This window comes from Bombyx mandarina, chromosome 10 (genome assembly GCF_030267445.1).
Source record: "Bombyx mandarina strain Sakado chromosome 10, ASM3026744v2".
Taxonomy (NCBI): Eukaryota; Metazoa; Arthropoda; class Insecta; order Lepidoptera; family Bombycidae; genus Bombyx; species Bombyx mandarina.
Window position 1 is genome coordinate 11,236,102 of NC_143217.1, and position 23,629 is coordinate 11,259,730.

General features: G+C 37.0%; 1 non-coding gene across 1 annotated transcript; it reads left to right on the plus strand.

The window, feature by feature from the left end:
- On the plus strand, positions 1-72 carry TRNAG-UCC (transfer RNA glycine (anticodon UCC)). The gene has a single exon. It is a non-coding gene; the product is annotated as a tRNA-Gly (tRNA).
- Positions 73-23,629: the final 23,557 nt, after the last annotated feature.

The window sequence follows — 23,629 nt, forward strand, 5'->3', positions numbered from 1 at the left end:
GCGTTGGTGGTGTAATGGTCAGCATAGTTGCCTTCCAAGCAGTTGATCCGGGTTCGATTCCCGGCCAACGCACGTCTTTTTGTTTTGAACGTAGTAAGCTAGTAGTCATTAAAAAAGTTATACATAGCTTTAAAAGTAGATATGCATAATTATAGCACACCCATTGATGAGCCGCTACCTTTGCTCGTGGACATGGACAATACCAGTAACAAAACTGAACCGCTACTGCCCACTTTTAAAATGTTCATTTACCATTAAGAAATATTGAAACATTAACATTATAAACTCCATCGATTGACTGCAACAACGACTGACAAAGGTTATGCAAGTTACATGAAGTTTTTACTATTCGAATTCATTTGCTTTACAAACATTTTAAGCTAATTACGTCATCCAAAACAAATTGGCATTGCAAAATCTGAAATTATACATATTACTAGCTGACCCGGCAAACATTGTTTTGCCATATATAAGATTTCTAGGGATATTCTAGTGTAGAAAAAAAAACTAACTTATTGTAAGTGTGCAAGGATGTGGTAAATGAGTGAAAGAGGCATGTAGCGCTGTGAACGATGAGGGAATATATAATAAAAATAACAAAACCGCATTCAATCACATAATACCTAATTATAACAAAAAAAAAGTCCAAATAAAAAAAAATATGTTAAGGGTGGACAACCCTAATCACTTAGAGGTATGAAAAATAGATAGTAGCCGATTCTCAGGCTTACTGAAGATGCATAAAAAATTTCATGAAAATCGGTCAAGCGGTTTCGGAGGAGTATGGGAACGAACATTGTGACACGAGAATTTTATATATTAGATTATATTTACCCACGCTTTTAGAAAATTATGTTTTACATTCCGTTTCATCGCAAAAACAGTAATGGAACATTCGCAAAACGAAATCCACGAAAGCTAATTAATTCGTAACATAATCCAGTGCGTCAAGCCCATACAAAACAATATAATATTTGACAAATCAATCCGGATGTTTAGCGAGGGTTCTGCGTGCGACAGGCATTGTCGCTGAGCTCAGTTTAAGTTCGTTACGTCCGTATGACAGATGGTTATCCCGCCGTGCGTGCACAAGTACGTAAATGCGATATACAAATTGAAATTTACGCTTTCTCAATTTAATTCTTTTTTTTTCGTGCTCGAGGATAAATTGTTTTTAATGGTGCTAGGTCGTATTTTGAGTCCGCACGGATAGGTATCACTGTGCTGGCTGCTTCTACCTCGGAGTATTGCGTTCATACTTTCTATCGGTACCTACTGAATACCAGGTAGACTATGAGGTCGTTTAGCCATCGAGGGTTGGGGGAGGGTGATGGGAGAGATGTGCTCCGCACTAAGCGCTTCACTTTCCCTCCTTTTCCTTTTCATGACTTCTGTCTCATGCGAGGCTTGGACGTGGGTTGTTGAGCGACAGGAAGTTTTTGGTCGGTTCGACTACGACATGCCCCACCCGCCATCCCCAGTGGAGGGCGGAAGTCCGGCGATTTCCTCCTGACCAAAAAAAAATTCGTATTCGCCGACTTCACTGGCATAGTTGCATCACTCATAGCGACTGCACCTCGGGCGTCTTTTTTTTTATTGCTTAGATGGGTAGACGATCTCACAGCCCACCTGGTTGTTAAGTGGTTACTGGAGCCCATAAACATCTACAACGTAAATACGCCACCCACCTTGAGATTTAAGTTCTAAGGTCTCAGTATAGTTACAACGGCTGCCCCACTCTTCAAACCGAAACGCATTTCTGCTTCACGGCAGAAATAGGCAGGGCGGTGGTACCTACCCGTGTGAACTCACAAGAGGTCCTACCACCAGTAACAGATTAGGATGCGGTTGCATATTTGTAAGGTATTTTCACAATGTACATTTTTCATCGTTCAGGCGCATCGGTTGCTCCGCAGTTACTTACATCACTTCAAATAGTTGATTGATTTCAATCGATTTTGTCAAAAGAACTTCTGAGTGTGATGGGCTTGCAGTTCATCTGGTGATTTCCGGATTCCATGATGCCACAACGATAGTACCACTCATTTTGACACATAAACATTTTTTAAGGGATCGAATATAAATATTTATAGCAAACGTTCAATTGCTATCCGTTTTATTACAAAAAATGAGTAAATCCAAAAAAATATAAGTTGCATTTGTAGCATGCATATTTATCAAGGTAACCATAACTTTATAGGCAACACGTAGGAATGAGATCCTGTGAACAAAATGTTTTAATTTAATTACTGCTGCTATAAGTTTTACTATAACTACGACTATTGGAAACTTACTTACTCACTTGAAATTACTTTTAATAAATAAATACCCTAAGCTGTAATTCTATTCGGAACCTGTAACAGATTTAACATGTTTTAATGCTTTGACATTCAACAAGTGTGTTGTGATTTTAAGTTGAAATCAATTCCATTTCATTTCATTATGTAGTTCTTAACTATAATAACGGCTGCTCTAAAATCCACGCCAGAAATGCAAGTTTACACCAGAAGAGCCGTGAGCTTGTTCGTCAATATAAGTAATGTTACACCGGTAAGAGCAACGCCATCTATAGCCGAACGAATATCGAAGGATCTAGTAGCATCTAGAACGCTCGAGAAGTACAACGCCATCTGTTGTCAGACAGCGGAAACACACAATACTGAAATAGTTTTGGACGATAATTGTCGATAATTCTAGGGATGTGGTATTGGTTATAAAAGCGTTGCAGAGACGACACGCAGTCAGTTAATAATCGGAACTACTCGAAGCAAAACAGGGAATGGATCACCAGAAGCGAAGCGGAAGAAGCGAATTGAGAATTTTAAAGTGCTTGTGTGTTTTTAAGTGTTCTAAGTGTTGAATACAAATTTAAGTTGTACTTTGGTTGAACATTTATTTATCCCGAAGCCCAGCGCGTAGCAGTTACATAAAAAAGCAGAATGGTACCCGATCTTGTAGTCTCGATTATAATTCCTATTTGTCCTCAACATCTCGAAACGAAACGCACAATTGCCTGCAGAAATAAGCAGAGCTGGTGTTAATAATCAAAGCAAGACTGTTTCACCGCTTCATGCAGACAGTAAATACGCCCTGGCTCGGTATAATATATAAAAAAGTAACTTAATTTTTACATGAGATGGGTAAAAGACTTTTCGTTGATTAACGTACTTATAAGTCACCCCTTCTGCAAGAAATTGTCTCGCCGAGTTAATCTGGCCTAAGAAGACCTCTAACAAACGCTTAGCGTAGACATACGGGGAAATGCCAATTGACAAGCAAAATTTTAAATCGCAATTTTTTTTATTGCTTAGATGGGTGGACGAGCTCACAGCCCACCTGGTGTTAAGTGTTTACTGGAGCCCATAGACATCTACAACGTAAATGCGCCACCCACCTTGAGATATAAGTTCTAAGGTCTCACTATAAATAGTTACAACGGCTACTCCACCCTTCAAAACCAAAATGCATTACTGCTTCACGGCAGAAATAGGCGGGGTGGTAGTCCCTACCCGTGTGGACTCACAAGAGGTCCTACCACCAGTAATTACGATAATTATAATTTTGCGGGTTTGATTTTTAATACACGGTGTTATTCCTTCACCGTGGAAGTCAATCGTGAACGGTTCGTTCGTATTTCATTAAAAAAATTGGTACCCGCTTGCGGGATTGGAACACCGTTGCATCGCTAGATGAGAATGCACCGGACGTCTTATCCTTTAGGCCACAACGACTTCAAAATGGACATAGATAAGCCATACTCCCCGGAGAAAGCTCACGCATGTCCCGAGGCAAGCCAAGCAAGGCAAGCGGAAAGTAGGCCATCCTGAACAGACCTCGAGGCCCTCTGTGGTAGCGAAGACGTAAAGAGGAGGGAGGGAGGAGCTTTAGGACCTTAAACAAACACGAGATCACTAAATGCAAAATAATTAAGCAAAGGAGACTCCTAGTACGGACTTAAAGTTTTTCAATTTAAAAAAAAACAATGGCCTGAGCGTTTAAATGAACAACTACAAACTCCAAAATCATTCTCAGGCTTAAATTATGAATTATTACCATGTGCAACACATTAATGTATGTTGGTTTGTCATTAATTAACTGTATAGTGACAAGCGTTGTTCTACGAGTACATACAATGGTCACGCCGCCTGTGACCTTGTCCGTTGCAGTGCCTAATTTTTGAAACTCAAACTAATTTGTGGATTTTAGGATGTGCTTAAAAAATTTTAGGCTCTGCTCAATCAATAAAAACCTTTGACGTCAGACTTCCAGGAGTGCAACCCATAAATCTGTATTGAATAATAAAAATAACAATTAATATCTTCCGATTTACAAAACTACGCAACATTTTAATTAGTTACCCAAACAATGTTTCGTTAGAAGTTTAATTCGATCAACTACTAATAATAATATTTGCAGAATCCTCCACCCTACATTTAAACGTCAGGAGGGGGACGCTTTTACGTCAATTGGAGAGAACAAGCTATTGACAGAAATAAAAACTTTCTTACTTCTTCTCATTTTCTTAGAATGAAGCTTGCATCCATTTTTTTAATACATAGATGGGTGAATGATCTCACAGCTCACCTGGTGCTAAGTGATAACGGAGTCTATAGACATCACAGTCAGAATGCCACCACCCACGTTGAGACTTAAGGCCTGAATCTTAGTTGTATAGTAATTACGCAAACTGTATTTTTCGATTTGTTTTTACAGAATATTATTTAAAGTGGAATTCATTCGTGAACATAAGTACGCATGTCGAAATTAGAAAAAATTGCATCTGTCTGCGGGATTTCAACAGCAGTATGACCATGCTGTGGTCACGTCGCACGATATGAGTAAACCAAACGTCTTATACTATAATTAACGATGACTTTTAAAAACGTATTAAAAGCTATATGGAGACACCTACCTAACTTAGTTCGAAATTTTTTAATTATTCACTCACTATAGTCTCGCATCATCTTTGTTAACACATAAATTTCCTAATTTTTTGGGAACGAAGTTCCTTATGGGATGATGCGGAGGGGTACTCTAACCGGGAAAAAACGTCCGTAACGTAAGATTTTTATTAGTAACCCACACAGTGTACGACTTAACTTTGTAATAACGTAGAAAAAATAACATATTTTTTTATCATTCATTGACCACGATCTCAGAGCGTTCGTTTGCGCAAACACTAGCTCATAAGCAAGCAACCGTGAATGAAGTGTACCACAATAAGTTCGCACGTTACCGAATGACCGTGGGTTGTTGCGAAACCTCCAGTATTTTCTTTATAGCTCGAATAGAACTTAAAATTAGTATTTTTATAATAAGGAACTTCGTTCCTATCCGGTGTCCCACGACACCACACTTTTTTTTTTATCGGCACGCTAATGATTCCAAATTACAAAAGGTCTAGTGGCCCTTCGTACCTTAGAGGCGGCAATTTAAAAAATAATTAACCCGCTGAACCTGTACTGTGATTTGTTTAATGATTTCATAATAATCACATAATTCAACTTCATGTACATAACCGAGCCGGCCGCAATGGAGCATCGACGTACACACCACGGCAGCATTACGCATATTAATCAGCCAATTTCAATGGCTCTAATTAGGTGTGACACTGACAGAGTTACACTAGTATCTCACGTTACGTAAGCGTTCGTTTTGTTGCGGAGGATAATGCCTATATATTCAACAAGAATTGAACTTTTTTGAAAGTTATATAAGAATTTAAAACATATTCTGATTTTCAACTCAGGCTTTCTAAGGTCTCTCGATGTTTTGATTATCACTGATTAGAGAAAAAAAATGTTTTAAAAGTACCGTGCTAAAGTAACAAAACTGAACTGAAAATATGAATTAGTTCTCGCTTTTAGAATATTTTCAGTTACCAGATATATCTCTCATATATCCGTGACCATTTAAATTAACACTGCAAATTTAAATTTGCCTTGCCTTGCAGCTATTTGGGCACAATAATTCTTTGTATAATCGGCCTAAATGTCGACATTAAGAAAAAGACAAAAGAGAGTTTTCCGTATTATTTTTTTTAGTTCACATGTCCAGATTTACAAGATTCATAATTCGCCTAAAGCAACTAAACAGCGAATTGTAAACACAGTGTATCTGGGCACAAAGCGCGGTATACAATGACTCGGAGACAATGAAGGCTGGCTGCACCGCACAAACAACTCGCTCAGCACCGTTCTGTCACTGTCAGACCTAATTAGTGCCGCCATTCAGATTGTCTGATTATTATGCGCATTGTTTCCTTCCATATCGCGCTGCGATTCCGCGGTGCACTGTATAATATGCTTCAACTATTAATACTTACGTCATTTTTCATTATGGACGACATTTGTTTTGTTTTTCAGTCTCGCTACTTTTGTATGGTTCGGTTTAAAAACTTGTCAATAATGGAATATTTGTCTATAATATCGTCGCTACGTCGTTACGTCTATATCTTGTTTTGTTTTGGTTATTTCTGTTTGCTGATTCCCCCCACAAGTATTTATGCTGACTGTGGTGGACAAATCCTGCGAATACAGAGATAATCCGCTTCTACAGAGAACAGAAAGAGCCTTCAGCCCACCTAGTAATATTTACTATAGTCTACTATTAACTTTAATATATAAAAAGTTAGAACGATCGGATATACTCTTTGTAAAAACAATTTATTTAATTCGTAACTTTTCTTATCTTTTACCTGGAGTCTGTTCAGGAATTATATATATTTATTTGAAGAAATCGTAAAATTTTATTTAAAATACTAGCTGACCCGGCAAACTTCGTAGTGCCTCAATCGATAAATAAAAGACCTACAGTTTTGTATAAAATAAACTTAAAACAAAAAAAAGGAAAAACAAAATTGCTATTTTCATTCAATTCCGAGCATTTTCATATTTATCTACCTTTTAAACCTTCCCTGGACTTCCACAAATAATTCAAGGCCAAAATTAGCCAAATCGGTCCAGAGGTTCTAGAGTTTTAGCCAAACTAACGAACAGCAATTCATTTATATATACCTAGTCAGGTCATAAATTCTGTCACATGTTTAATGTAAAATAATTGAAACAAGTTTATTCATTATGTAACCATTCATATACCAAAATAAACTTAACAAAACATAGATTCTTATGACACTAAAGTTTATTCAAAATGACCTCCGTGATTTTGAATACAGGCCTTCAATCTGCGCGGCCAGTCGTCTATCGCAGCACGAACGAGGTCCATGTCAATATCGGCGGCTGCCTTAATCAAGGATGTCTTGAGTGACTCCAAATTGGGATGAGGCTTTGAGCACGCCTTTTCCTCCAAGTGTTGCCATATCTTGTAATCTAACGGATTCAAATCTGGACTGGAGGAGGGTCAGTCTTCGTGCCGGATGAAGTCGATTTCACGCGCCGCCAGCCAGTCTTGTGTGCTCTTCGCTCTATGAGCTGGCGCCGATTCTTGTTGGAATACCCAGTGCCTGTTATTGAACATGGTATGAGAAACAGGTTCCACAAGGTTCGTCAGGACTGTATTTTGATACACAACTGCATTCGTTTTTACACCTTTCTCACAAAAATGTACCTCTGTTAAGCCCCAATAAGAAACTCCCAACCATACCATGAGCCAGGATGGAAAATGACCTCGTTGGACACGCGGAATACGGTTGCTCGCTTCTTCACTTCTGTGTGCGTACACCTTATCATTTTGTTTGTTGTAGCTCTCTTCTACGGTAAAAATTTTTTCATCTGAAAAAAGAATTTCCCGATAGTTTTTTCCCGCGTACCGCTTCAACAAAGCGCGGCATCTCTTCAGTCTCAGGTCCATTAGACGAGCATTCAAACGATGTCCTGTTTTTCTTCGATATGCCCGAAGCCCTAAGTCTTCATTTAACACCCTTTTCACCGTGGTTCTGCTTAACCCCATCCAGGCCAACAGTTTCTGCTTACGTTTGGGATTTCTTTGAATTCGCGCCTTCACAGCTTTTATCACTGCTGGAGTCCTAACAGACCGAGGGCGACCACTTCTTGACCTGTCATCTACACTAGTCTTTATTGTATCGTTTGATGGTACGATAAACGAATCTTTTGGTTATATTCAAATTTTTCAGTATGTTAAAAATTTTAATTGGCGCGTAACCGCAACGATGCAACGCAATAACTGCAACACGGTCTTCTTTAAGCGTCCACTCCATATTTAAAAATGAGTAAAATTCTAAAAGTAATACATTTTTATTTTCATAAATAATTCGGAATTCGAATTCAATAAACTTTTTTGTGGCCAGCATTCTAAAAGAAAAGTTTTTACTGTGTGACATAACTTATGACCTGACTAGTTATATAGATTACTTTCAACTATGTTCGTAATATTTCAAAGAGGGTATATTCGACATGTGGCGTAATTTCAATATCAACTTAGCACACACAAAAACTCCATTAACATAACGCGAACGCAGTAAACTGCCACCACATTCATTTCAAAGATTAATTTCGTGACAACAAAATGACGACGGCTCAAAAAAAAAAACACTTCACCCGACAACAGTAAACTTTCGCCAAGAAGTATCGAGGTACATTTTCGCGACAACACAAAATGATCGAGTACCTATACAAACCACTAAACATTATGCTCGTTTTCGACAAAGTAAAAGTTTTAACAACTCTCATATTACGGCCGTAACAGACGCAGCAAGAAATACGTTCGACGAAATTACCAGTTTTTGCTGATAAATGTGCGTTGCCGGCCTGCAGGCTGCTCTTTATGTGGCCATTAAGTTGAATAACTAAGTTATTAATAAGATATTTATTGCAATTATAACTATAGAACGGGGCGTTCGAGCAAGGTTCAGTGTTCTAAAACGAAATTGCATTTGATGTGTGAATATGTTTTATTTTTAGAAAAATTAGAAACAGACCATGTCAGATCTTAGATCACAGCGTAATGGCCGCCATCAACCTTGTTGCATATGGTCAATTTTAATATGTACATTATGTTGTCGCATCTTTTATTTATTGCAATGGGTGGACAAGCTCACAGCCCACCTGGTGTTAAGTGGTTACTGGAGCCCATCTACGACGTAAATGCGCCACCCACCTTGAAATATAAGTTCTAAGGTCTCAAGTATAGTTACAACGGCTGCCTACCCTTCAAGCCGAAACGCATTACTGCTTCACGGTAGAAATAGGCAGGGTGGTGGTACCTACCCGCGCGGACTCACAAGAGGTCCTACCACCAGTGAAACCAGTTTAAACAATACTCAAAGTCATACACTACTTTGGAGGGAAAGTAGATAAGGCGATGGTAGGTAGTACATACCCATGTAGATTCACAATACACCCAATCACTACCATATTATTACAGAGTGATTGCTAACCCAGATTATTAATTAGACGGTTACCGAAGTCCACGAATATGTACGAATGTCACCCAACGTGAATAATACACGAAGCCTCAATTAATTACAATATTGGCTATTCTATATTTTATTTCCTATATTTATCATATTCCACTTGAACATCATATTATTACCTTGTATGCTAGCAGGTTTGGTAATAATTTACGCGATTTAATTAAGCAATAAGTCTACATAGTTAAAAAAACTAAAAAAAGCAAGCCCAAATAGCAAGTCGAAATAAAATTTAGGTTTTATTCTAGTCAGGACATTAGGTCAATGTAATAAAATCATCGACCCTTGATAGGTTAGCAAATTCTTAAGGTACTGAAGTTTTTTTTTATTACTTAGATGGGTGGATGAGCTCACAGCCCATCTGGTGTTAAGTGGTTACTGGAGTCAATCGTGAACATTAAAATTTGTTGAATACGTATTTCATTAGAAAGATTGGTACCCGCCTGGGATTCGAACATCGGTGCATCGCTCAACACGAATGCACCGGACGTCTTATCCTTTAGGCCACGACGACTTCGACTAAAACCTCTACTAAAACTGAAGTTGATGAACATTACATTAAAAGAATTCCTTACATAGATAGATATAGGTCAACCTAATAAAAAGCACGTAATTAATAAGTATAGTAAAAGTAAAATTAATACGCCGCTCTCGCACAAAAATAATACAGTATAATAAAACAAAATTACTAAATTCGCTGACCCGTGAAAAAGTCAATTTTTATTGCCACAAAAACACGATAGACTTAATCCAGCTAAACCAATTGGAATGAAAATATAAATGGTCATAAACCGGTATCAATAGTTTGCGAAGGTAGCCGAGCCCATCCACGCTCGCTTATCGGATTACCATGCATCCACCATTGCTCTAAATATCAAACACAAAGGTGTATTGTTATTTTTCAAATCGCTACAGAGCTCAAAAAGGATTTTCGTCCCTTTTGTACGCTTGGTTTCGGCAAAAGTCCGTTATGAAAACGTGTTTAGTTTTTGTCTTCGAATTTAGAAATTGAATTTACATTTTCTGAATTCTGTGTACCGTAAAGGTGTAGATAATTGAAACACTCTGTCTGTATTTGATAATTGTATTGTAATTGTAATTGTAAGTAATTGATAATGATTACGAAATGTATCTCGGCTTTGGAATGAACTCCCCTCCACGGTGTTTTCCGAGCGCTGTGACATGTCCGTCTTCAAACGAGGCTTGCGGAGAGTACTTTATGGTAGGCAGCGGCTTGGCTCTGCCCCTGGCATTTCTGAAGTCCATAAGCGACGGTGACCACTTACCATCAGGTGGACCGTATGCTCGTCTGCCAACAAAGGCGATAAAAAAAAAATACATCGGCATTTTTGTGTATGTCAAAGGTATTTTTACAAATTATACTTGTATGTGCCTAAGAAAAGCCTTCATAGTTTTCCAAGGGAGGCTGCTACTATAAAAAAAAATTGAAACTTCGTATTTCGCCCCGCCATAATTTAGGAAACATCATAAATTTTGTTCCCAATCTGGTTAACTGCTTTACCTACAACTCAAAATATTACCCAAATAATTAATGAATGGGCACAAGCCGAGACAAATACTGGTACTTGTGTTAATTTCCAATACTTATTGTGGACTTTATGTCTTGTGCACAGGGTTCAAATTCAGCTGTTTGAATAATGATAGATAGCAAAATCCGTTTGTGGTGTAAATCGTAAGTACTCTAACAAACATCGGGTGCTATGGGCAAAATACCTAGCCGTAATTATTATAAATAAATGTGCAAACTTTACGAACTTAAGTGATTGGTTTTAACATCGAAACGTACCGAAGAAATTGGAAAATGAGGCGGGAAAATGATAATATTTGGCAGCTTTTAAGTACCTTCATCAGTCTTTGCCTTTTTTTAAGATTAAGGTAGGTAATATAATTTTATATAATAGAAAAATGAGTCTTCGTTTATACGCGTATAGCGGCACGCTCCGGCTTCGCTCGGGTCTTTAACAAAAATTTCAACGATATTTGTCGTTGTTTTTTTTTTAAAATAAAAGAACACTTCTTGCGGCATAACTATAATAGTTAGACATATGCTGTTGCGACACTTTTTGTAAATAATAATGTGTTCTATAAAGTCAATAATACATTATCTTATTCTGTCATCAATAGTTTTCGCAGGGCACACGATGTATGAATATTTTAGGTAATTCTTTTACACCTTCGGTTACATTATTTGAGTTTTAGTAAAGATCCCTAATTTTTTTCAAAAAAGATTATAGGGGATAGTGTAGCTTCCAAACAGTGAAAGAATTTTTCAAATCGATTCAGTAGTTTCGGAGCCTATTCAATACAAACAAACAAACAAATCTTTCCTCTTTATAATATTAGTATAGATAACCATTGAAAGTACGACTAACCTGTATAGTTGTACCTGTCAAAGAGTAACCCATAATTTACTACAAGTAGTTAACGTTTGCTCTTGACTTGCTTACCTGTATTAATAACGATCATAAGAAATTCAAGTGTGAGTTTTAACAGTACTGAATTACATTACGTTTTGGTGTTTCGTCTTTAACGCTCCAGTTATAAGAGCGAGATTTAAAAAAAAAACAAGCTATCAGTAACGTAACGGAGATTAGTACTTAGTACTTTTGTATTCAAAGGTCACTTTACTTATGTTAAATTCAACAGCCAGAGACTTTTTCGTTATTTTGTTACGTGACTATTATCATCAGTCACTATCGCAATCTGCATTAAAGATCTTCGTTCCAATATAGATTTTAACTATAGATTTTATTTTATTACATCTTATACCTTTGAACGAACAATTCTTATATATATACCTAGTCAGGTCATAAATTCTGTCACATGTTTAATGTAAAATAATTGAAACAAGTTTATTCATTATGTAACCATTCATATACCAAAATAAACTTAACAAAATATAGATTCTTATGACACTAAAGTTTATTCAAAATGACCTCCGTGATTTTGAATACAGGCCTTCAATCTGCGCGGCCAGACGTCTATCGCAGCACGAACGAGGTCCATGTCAATATCGGCGGCTGCCTTAATCAAGGATGTCTTGAGTGACTCCAAATTGGGATGAGGCTTCGAGCACGCCTTTTCCTCCAAGTGTTGCCATATCTTGTAATCTAACGGATTCCAATCTGGACTGGAGGAGGGCCAGTCTTCGTGCCGGATGAAGTCGATTTCACGCGCCGCCAGCCAGTCTTGTGTGCTCTTCGCTCTATGAGCTGGTGCCGAATCTTGTTGGAATACCCAGTGCCTGTTATTGAACATGGTATGAGAAACAGGTTCCACAAGGTTCGTCAGGACTGTATTTTGATACACAACTGCATTCGTTTTTACACCTTTCTCACAAAAATGTACCTCTGTTAAGCCCCAATAAGAAACTCCCAACCATACCATGAGCGAGGATGGAAAATGACCTCGTTGGACACGCGGAATACGGTTGCTCGCTTCTTCACTACTGTGTGCGTACACCTTATCATTTTGTTTGTTGTAGCTCTCTTCTACGGTAAAAATTTTTTCATCCGAAAAAAGAATTTCCCGATATTTTTTTCCCGCGTACCGTTTCAACAAAGCGCGCCATCTCTTCAGTCTCAGGTCCATTAGACGAGCATTCAAACGATGTCCTGTTTTTCTTCGATATGCCCGAAGCCCTAAGTCTTCATTTAACACCCTTTTCACCGTGGTTCTGCTTAACCCCATCTGAAGGGCCAACAGTTTCTGCTTACGTTTGGGATTTCTTTGAATTCGCGCCTTCACAGCTTTTATCACTGCTCGAGTCCTAACAGACCGAGGGCGACCACTTCTTGACCTGTCATCTACACTAGAGTCTTCATTGTATCGTTTGATGGTACGATAAACGAATCTTTTGGTTATATTAAAATTTTTCAGTATGTTAAAAATTTGAATTGGCGCGTAACCGCAACGATGCAACGCAATAACTGCAACACGGTCTTCTTTAAGCGTCCACTCCATATTTAAAAATGAGTAAAATTCTAAAAGTATACATTTTTATTTTCATGAACAATTCGAAATTCGAATTCAATAAACTTTTTTGTGGCCAGCATTCTAAAAGAAAAGTTTTTACTGTGTGACAATACTTATGACCTGACTAGGTATATATATATATATATATAATCTGAATCTCAGAATCGTTTCCAACGATTTTCATAAAAGTTAGTATACAGGGGATTTCGGAGGCGATAAGTCGATCTAGCTACGATTTATTTTCAGAAAATGTTGTTTTTTTCGTGTTTTCAATAATCAACTTTATCGATAATCAACTTTATGACTCTTTCCGACATCTATTGACGAAAAATAATAATATTTTTCATAATTGTTTTAGACACAATAACACTAAAGCTATTTCAGCAGATTGCGTTAAGCCACCCGAAGCCACTTAAAAATGCCTAAACGATCTTGGAATATTTCGTCATTTTATCAATATGTAATGCGTATTTAAATAGAATTTCTAAAAAAATACAATTTATCAAAAAAAAAAACGAGCAGAGGTCGGTCATCGTCTAGTTATTTGTTATAAAATATGTAATCATTGCTGGCCACGAAAACTGCCACGTATTCAAAACGTCTGAAATTGTAAATGTATAAATGGAAAGGAGAATAAGCTATAAAGAGTTTTTAATCTTATCTACGACTCGAGAGCCCTGAAGAATACGATACTTTAGAAGAAAAGTGTCAGACTCGTTAAAAATTTCATCTTCAGCGATGTAATATCGATTATTCGTCGAGTACAAAGAAGACGCGTTCATTTACATATTAATAGCGCGCATCTCACGACGGCTTACTGAACGTCATCGAAGCTTGACATGTAGTGTGTTCAAGAGGCTTCAAACAGTTTTCAAACCTGCTGGCTGCTACCATCAAAAGCGGACAAGCTTACGGTCCAATTTATGGTCAGTGTTACCATACCGCTCAATGGAAATTAATAATTCCGGTAATTATCTTTGAATATGCGAATATCCCTCATGGAATATATGTTGCAGATGCAGTCTCCGGGAAAACTTCTATAAAATCTGGATGAATATTTGAAACGAATAATAAATAATATAAGGAACGGAATACTGTCTTTTTTTATTACAAACTAGCTGACCCGGCAGCCTTTGTAGTACCTCAATCGATATATAAAAACCTAAACTTTTGTATAAAATAAATTAAAAAAAAACAAAAGAGTCCGTCCGACGGAGAGAGTCCGGGGAGACATGAAAGGAAAAACCAAATTGTTATTTTTATTTAATTCCGAGCATTTTTATATTTATCTACCTTTTAATCCTTCTCTGGACTTCCACAAATAATTCAAGACCAAAATTAGCCAAATCGGTCCAGCCGTTCTCGAGTTTTAGCGAGACTAACGAACAGAAATTCATTTTTATATATATAGAAAATAGATGAGTAGAAAGCTTACTGTCCATCTGGTATTAAATAGTTACCGGATCCCGTGGAGATCAACAACGTAGATACCGCCATTCACCTTGAGGTATGGATTCTAAATCTCAGTTTTACAGTAGAACGGCTACCTTTCAAAGCGAAACGCGTTGCTACTTCACAGCAAAAGTAGGCAGGATGGTGGCACCTATTCGGGATCACAGAAAGACGCCTTACTTACCAATTACAACATTATAGTTACAATCATCATGCACTTTACATGCATAGTCTTCCCAAGCGATGCTGTATTAGCAAACCAGGTTCGTATATTGGCTTTTTTTCTCATAACTCGCTCGAGTCTATGAACTTTGAAATATCGCTACTCACATTGAAACATGAAATAGCTTTCCATTCGAATAATTCTTTATCTGACTTTTAATTTCAAATGCTTCATCACCTGGTGGCAAAATAGGAAAATGAGGATTCACATGATGATAATCAAATGCTTACATTGAAACAAATGAACAAGAACATAGCTTTCGTGCTCGCACGTACATTAACAATCCTCTGTGACGCCTAATTAATTAGTTAAGTAAATTACCAATTACGTTGTGGTCGAGAAATTGCATCGAACACACATTCTATCTCTGTCTGTCTCACTCAGTTGAACCGGCAAACACAATTATAGCTGTATATTGTCTTCCACGATTACTTTATGAGTGACATTTCATAATTCTAACTTTTATTTCAACGACAGCTTTCCGATAAAAACGAATATCATCAAAAGAGTTTGACGAACGAAAACTTTTCACTTACTTATTCCGATTTTATCCCGAAGTAATAACATTGTGTATAACCGAGGAAAAAAAAGAGGAGTCCACAAATCGCCTTACCATTTCTGAGGGCGCCTAAAAAAACAACTTTACTCCGTTGTATCAGTAACGATAACAGCTGAATATCTACCGTCTAAATAAATACGGTCGCGTAGAAATACGTTTTGTGATAATAATTCATTTTTATTGTATCTTACACACTCTTTGCTATATTTATTGCTCACCTACGTATTGCGGGTACTACACCTTTATAAAATATCATGTAACAGGGTGCATTTAATAGGTAATATTTTAACACCAAGATTGTTAGTAGCGTTAATGTTGCCATGACCATTTGCTCAAGATTATATTGAGCAGTTAATCTTTTCAGCTACGTAGTTCCCAGAAATACATTACTAGTTCGAAAATTATAATAAAAAATCCACAATGTTTAGAATTCGCGTTATATAAATAAGTTTTCTACGTTATGAATTTAAAGGCAGGTGCTTAATGAAAGTAATCATGAATTTCTTCATATTAAAGGGGGTGGATTCGAGCTGAACCTTCTGTTACTCAACAACGCGCGTTCGAATCTCATCAGACATAAAACAGAGACTTGGTCGGGATGCTGGTAAGGTGAAGAACTTAACGCGCTGTCCATCACCTCCCATTACCTCACACCCCAAATATTTGACATCATTATGTAAAATGTGATACTTTAACATTTACATGTACGGTACAAATTAAGATATTCTCTCAGAGAAGTCAATGATTACAATTGAAGGATCCAAGATGACCGGGAAAATCAAATAACTTAACTATTTTTGAGAAAATCACATTAATGCATGTCAACCGGATCCAAACAAAAGTTTAGGCTATGATAGTGACCAGAATTGACATGACTCATATGGTTCTGGGAAATAAATGATTTAAATTTAATTTATTTTAATACGGAAGCTTCTGTTATCTTTTTATCTTCATGTTAATGTCTCATTATTTCATTTAAGGAAATCGTCCCCAGAAATAGTCACATATATTATGATATATCACAGCGGTGAAATCTAAGTCAGCTCAAAAATATGACCGGAAGGATAGATGTGAATCTAACGCCGAGAATTATGTAAACGTAATATAGAAATCAATAACGAACCGGATACTACATTCATTATATACGAAACCAAAACATCCTTGCTTCTATAGTACTCTTGTACCTTCACCATACGGCATATTTACTTTATTAACAAAACAAACAAATTTTGCTATTCTATCGACCCAAGACTCAACGCTATAGAGCTCATTTTCGTCTGTATGTTTGACGAAAGGTCTTAGTGGAGTTGATCGTTCGGAAGGGGCATGTGTGTCTGACAGTAGGTCGATTAGCGTACAGGACGGGGGTTCAAAGACTGACGATAACTCTGAGGTACACCTAATGTCAGCTAAGGATTAGACCGCATGGAGGTCCACGTAAGACCTCTCGAAAATTCTGCCGGGTCATTGAACATGTCTGTTGGATAGTAATCAGTGGATATTACATTTCTGTCCTACGATTTGATGTCAATTATCATAAATGTAATTAGATGTAGTTAGTTCTAAATTTACACGATTTTATATTACTTAATATTATTTATTAAAATCGAATTTAATAAATTAGTAAGCTACAATGTTTGTGAAGGTTAACTAACTGAATTTCTAATTACCGTGATACAAAAATATTTTTTACGAAAGTCCTGTCATAATTTTATATCCTGCCGACTTCTGCTTTATAGCAAAAACCTGTTCAGGCTCAAGATATGTATTGTACATACAATTGAGGCTTCAACGTCGTGCCTTAGGTCGGGGACTACATTAGCGCTCTGACGTATATCTGTTTATATCGGATTATGTATAAAACGCCTAAATGCTTGAGGCAGACTTGGGCAAGACGATAACATTAACTAACAGGTTTTGAACACACTCCTAATACATATCTGAAATAACTAAAAACTTTTATAAAAATAAATCTAATCGATTAACTAAAAGGTGTTTGATTTTCGAATGTATCTTTAAATTTAGTTTTGAGGGTATTTCTCCAGTCTGCGTACCTGATTATGACATCTTATGTCTATTTGTTGAACAGGTAACGTTTTGAAAGGGGATTTTTTTATGCGGGCATTAGCGTCATGTCCACGACGTTCCGTTGGCGGGCCGTTGCTAAAACATTTTGAATGAAATTTCATAAATTTTATCGATAATTTTTGAAAGATTTTTATTAAAGTACATAAGGTCGAAAATAGTTTGTCATGAATTATAAATGTGCTTTATTGCTCGCAAATAGACTTCTCAAAATGTTCGAAAAAAAAAAAAATCAAAGCACTTCTCATTGCTATTCATCTCGATGGAAAATCAAATGAATCATAAGCTCGTCCCGACATAGACACACTAAATATAACAGTACTAATAATAGTGCTTCTGGATGATACACATTCACGTTTGAGCCGTCGACCTGTGTCATTAAAACAATTTAAATGTCACGAAACCTATTTGAGCTAAAGCTTCGTCATTAATTTTCGCGTATTTTCCTTCTCATTAGTTTTCGACAACGTACTGGTGGTAGGACCTCTTGTGAGTACGCGCGGGTGGGTACCGCCACCCTGCCTATTTCTGCCGTGAAGCAGTAATGCGTTTCGGTTTGAAAGGTGGGGCAGCCGTTGTAACTATACTTGAGACCTTAGAACTTGTATCTCAAGGTGGGTGGCGCATTTACGTTGTAGATGTCTATGGGCTCCAGTAACCACTTAACACCAGGTGGGCTGTGAGCTCGTCCACCATCTAAGCAATAAAAAAAAAAAAATAAAAAAAACGCTTACCACAGCAATGCTGTCACAATTGAACGCGCGCTTTACGACGTAACGTCGCGTAATTAAAGTGCACCCCTAAAGCTGCAACGCTTACAGTGTTGCCATACGCTATTTTTGTGGGACCCTGCAACAAAAGCACTATCGAGCGATGTTTAATCTTAGTGACGTTAAAGAGAGATTGTTCTATAACGGTTGTCTGACTTTGTTGTTTGCGATTTTCTTACAGTTTGTAATTTCTCTCAGTACCATTAAATATTTTATGTACAGCCCGTGTACGTAACAAACAAAATTTGTTATGGCCGTACAGTATCTATCTTATAATATATGACACTGGCATCGTTAAGCTAATCACCTGCCAGCAGATTATGGTAGCATTACCTTCATCTAATTTCCGACCTAATTGAAGCCACGCATCTAGCGACAAGTCACTACCGAGTCCTGCGACGCGAACTCTTCAGTTTTTTTTTTATTGCTTAGATGATTGGACGAGCTCACAGCCCACCTAGTGTTAAGTGGTTACTAGAGCCCATAGACATCTACAATGTAAATGCGCCACCCACCTTGAGATATAAGTTCTAAGGTCTCATTATAGTTACAACGGCTACTCCACCCTTCGAACCGAAACGCATTACTGCTTCACGACAGAAATAGGCGGGGTGGTGGTTGGTACCTACCCGTGCGGACTCACAAGAGGTCCTACCACCAGTGATTACGCAAATTATAATTTTGCGGGTTTGTTTTAATACACGATGTTATTCCTTCACCGTGGAAGTCAATCGTGAACATTTGTGAAGTACGTATTTCGTTAGAAAAATTGGTACCCGCCTGCGGGATTCGAACACCGGTGCATCGCTAAACTTCGCATAAGTGATTCAATAATGTGTCATACTCCACCGTACGGTCCGATTATTATCGTAGATTACGTACTACTGCTAATTAAATGGTATGTGTGAACAGTTGACAGTTAATAATGATTCTGGACATCTGTCATCCAAATAGATTTAATTAAGCCGAAGTAGTTTCATTTCATGTTTACTATATTACTATATAGTATTATAATAAATATAATATTCGTTAGATTGAGAATATTTAGTTAGCGACAGCGCAAAAATGAAATTTTCTTAACATTAACAGACCGTTATGACTGTCGGTACTTGAACCATTGTACCATGGTTCACTTGCGGACTAAACAATAATAATGGTTGGTTCGAAGTGGGTGTCAGTGGAATGGAATATTTGAAATGTATTCAACTGATAACTACTTTTAATAAATGTATATTTTTTATTTGATTGGCTTTGTTAATTTTAAGTATGTTTCAATGATACTATGTACACATATGGACTTATTGTTGTCTGCAATAAAATAAATCATTCATTCACCATTCATTCATTCATTCATCATTCATTCATTCATTCATCATTCATTCATTCATTATATTTGCTGAAATTTTATTTGAGAAAATTTTATTATTATAATATGTATTTTTTTGTCAGCCACATATACTGCAGGCAACAGTAGCAAGAGAATAGAAGCTATTCTACGAAATAGCACTGTAGATATGCTACAAAGCTACGAACCGTAGCGAACCCAATAATTTATCGTCACAAGTGTTTTACAGCGGTAGCGAAAACTAGCTAGACATGTATTTGAGGGCTTTCTTAGTATCAACGTCCCGGACTAAATGAAACATTTGACACTCCTACTTAGATTTAAAGCCGTTACCAATTTTTTGTATAGAATTATAAGCATCAACTCTAAAACGAACTCCGCTCCACGGCTTATCTTTTTTTTTTCTTTTTTTTATTGCTTAGATGGGTGGACGAGCTCACAGCCCACCTGGTGTTAAGTGGTTACTGGAGCCCATAGATATCCACAACGTAATTGCGCCACCCACCTTGAGATATAAGTTCTAAGGTCTCAAGTATAGTTACAACGGCTGCCCCACCCTTCAAACCGAAACGCATTGCTGCTTCACGGCAGAAATAGGCAGGGTGGTGGTACCCACCCGCGCGGACTCACAACACTTCCTACCACCAGTAATTACGCAAATTATAATTTTGCGGGTTTCATTTCTATTACACGATGTCCTTAATCTATATTCTAATCTTTTTATTAAGAACGCAGTAAGCTGTTCTGGCTTTGGTGGCAAAAAAACCTCGACTTTCACTACAAAGGAAAAATATGACATAACCCAAATCAAGTCTCACATAATTTATTAGTTTGTATAATTATTGGCAGTATTCTGAGGGACAAGCTATATGTATTCTAACGTCAAACAGTCATAAGTTTATTTTACGTTTTATTGAGCTGTTATCAAAATTGTAAGCAGACTTTATTCCGTAGCGTATCTCCGAAGTTCGTAAACTCAAACACCGCCACCAATAGACCTTGTAAAATAAAATAAAAACATTCGAAATTCAAACCATAAACAGTACTGCTACTGCTACAGACTTGTCTACATTGTCGTGAATTAGTCGCATTAGCTGACCGGCCCCTTAATACACTGTGACAATGCGTTTATCCATGATTATGCGACACACCAATTACAACCAGCAAACAAAAACCTACTCAGAGCAATAGACTTAAAGCTTAAGTTTACTCAAACCGTGTCTGGCGTTTACAACGTTTCAGAAATCAAACAACAGTGACTATTTGTAGCAAGAGATAACAGCATACGAGCCGGCAGCGAGACCTGTTGATGATAAGCGCCGTCGTCGATAAGGCCCGTGCTGATGGACTGGTCGAGGCGGAATTTCGGCGAATGCATATTTCATGAGTTGATTAAATAGTTCACGCTTTGAATTCAGACCCATACATATGTAGAATGCTGATACATATGTACGCAGTGCGGTGTCGCAGTAAGCGAAATTCTGAGTTACTGTTGGCTTCCACTATCGTAAGTTAATGTAATTGAATTAATTTTAATACATTTCAACTCTCTCGAATGCTTCAATAAGTATCTTTAGTATATAAAAGTTAATGTAGATGAATTTGATTGATGTCGTATTGAGCAATAAAGTTAGCGGAATATAAATCAATCGTGAAAATTTTAAAACCAATCTAGATCTGGCAAGGAGGTATATATATAACTGTATCTGCATCACGCTTCTCAAAAAATATAATACATTCAAGTTGTGACAGAGGCTACAATGTCAATAAACTACGGTAGCTGTTCACATGAAGAGGGCTTAAAAACTTAAAAATAATTTAAAATATCGGACAAAATATACTGACTTGTAGTGCAATTAGAAAAACTATGAAAAAAAACTGATCTCTTTATTAAAATCATATCTAGAACGGTTGAAATTAAAACAACGAAAATAATCTTTGAGCATTAACATCTAAGTAGGTAAACATTTTATCACATTAATTAGTCCATCGAATAACGTCGAGAATGAAAGAAAACAATCTAACTGTACTCATCAGATAAGATATTTTTGTGTAGTTTAAGTAGACAGCATTTTATAAGAACTTGGCCGACTGCCACTAAATAAGTTCTACAAATGAAAGAAGTTTAACAAGTCACTTTAAATTCCTTTGTCTATGTTAAATTTAATAAATAAGTCGCCCTTTTGAAATGAATAGTGGCATTGTGAAATGATTTGTTTTATTAGTTTTCGCATCTTGGTGATAGTGATATTATTTTTTATTACCTTATTGCCACCGTAGTTAAATGGACTTGCGAGGCCCTTGATATTGGATGGTTACCATCGCTTATAAATCACAGCCTACCGCCAAAAACCCATTTTAAAAATCCCCTTTGAAGGAGAAAACTTCATGGATTTCGTAAACAGTGAAAAATGTGCAAAAATTGATGCCCAGTGGAAGAATACACTCTGGGATGAGCGACTGAAAGCAGTCACCATCAGATGAATGATCTCTCTCTTTTTGAAGGTAATAAGATAATTTAACAGTACCGTGGCAGAAATATTAAATTGCATCGCCAACTATATAAAGTTTCAGTCAATGTACGAATTCAAATAATGAAAAAAAAAAGGAATGAAATAATATTTTCATGTAGTCATTACTTTAAGCAGGCATTACGGCAAATCAGGTCATTTACACACACCTCAGTGCAAGGTTTTGATACAAACTTTATTGGTGAATTTTTGATATATGTGATTGTTTTGACCGTAGGTCAGCTCACGCCCCTAGTGTTGTGTCAACTGAATGTCACCTTGAAAGGTGAGTCAAAGTCTTAATTGTATAGGAGAAGAAATAAGTTTTAATTGTATTTGTATACTATTCAACCGATCGCATCATGTGCAACATGATTCGGACATGAATCTATTTTATACTCAATAAATCACAATAGACCGTTTTACGAACAATTTGCCAAACGATAAACATTCATCTTCGATACATAGTTGACTAAACGGTGGCATTTCTGTAAAAAATAGAAAAAAAAACGATCTCTCTTGAATCTACCATTGCCACATACCAACGCCCTTACTATGTGTAGCATGTGATTTTAAATTTAATCGACTGAAACCCGCAAACATTTTCTCGATCTAAACTAAAAAGTCATGTATGTATATTTTAATAGAATAGAATAGCTCTTTATTAAATAATCACAAGTAATTGATACAATTGACAAAAAAACTAATTGATTTTTACTGGTGGTAGGACCTGTTATGAGTCCGCCCGGGTAGGTACCACCGCCCTGCCTATTTCTGCCGTGAAGCAATAATGCGTTTCGGTTTGAAGGGTGGGGCAGCCGTTGTAACTATACTAAGACCTTACAACTTATATCTCAAGGTGGGTGGCGCATTTACGTTGTAGATGTCTATGGGCTCCAGTAACCACTTAACACCAGGTGGGCTGTGAGCTCGTCCATCCATCTAAGCAATAAAAAAAAAATACAAATGTACTATTTATAGTCGTGTCACATACTTTTATTAATTTTTATTCCAAATTCAATTCAATTAAAAATGTAATTCACTTGAAACTCGTCGTTAAAATTTATCAAACATCGAACCTTAGTCGAGAGCTCATAGTGAGATCCTGGTCGTCATACGACCGCGTGTGCAATAGGTAAGCAATGAATAAACGAGCGAACCGAGTGCTGGCGATAAAAATGATATATGTGCTCCAATGTGGACACCGTACAACTACTTTATTTGTTACTTGAGCTGCTAGCCAATACGTGGAACCTTTGAAAATTACTTCGAAATGTAGTGTAATAAAACTATAGTACAAA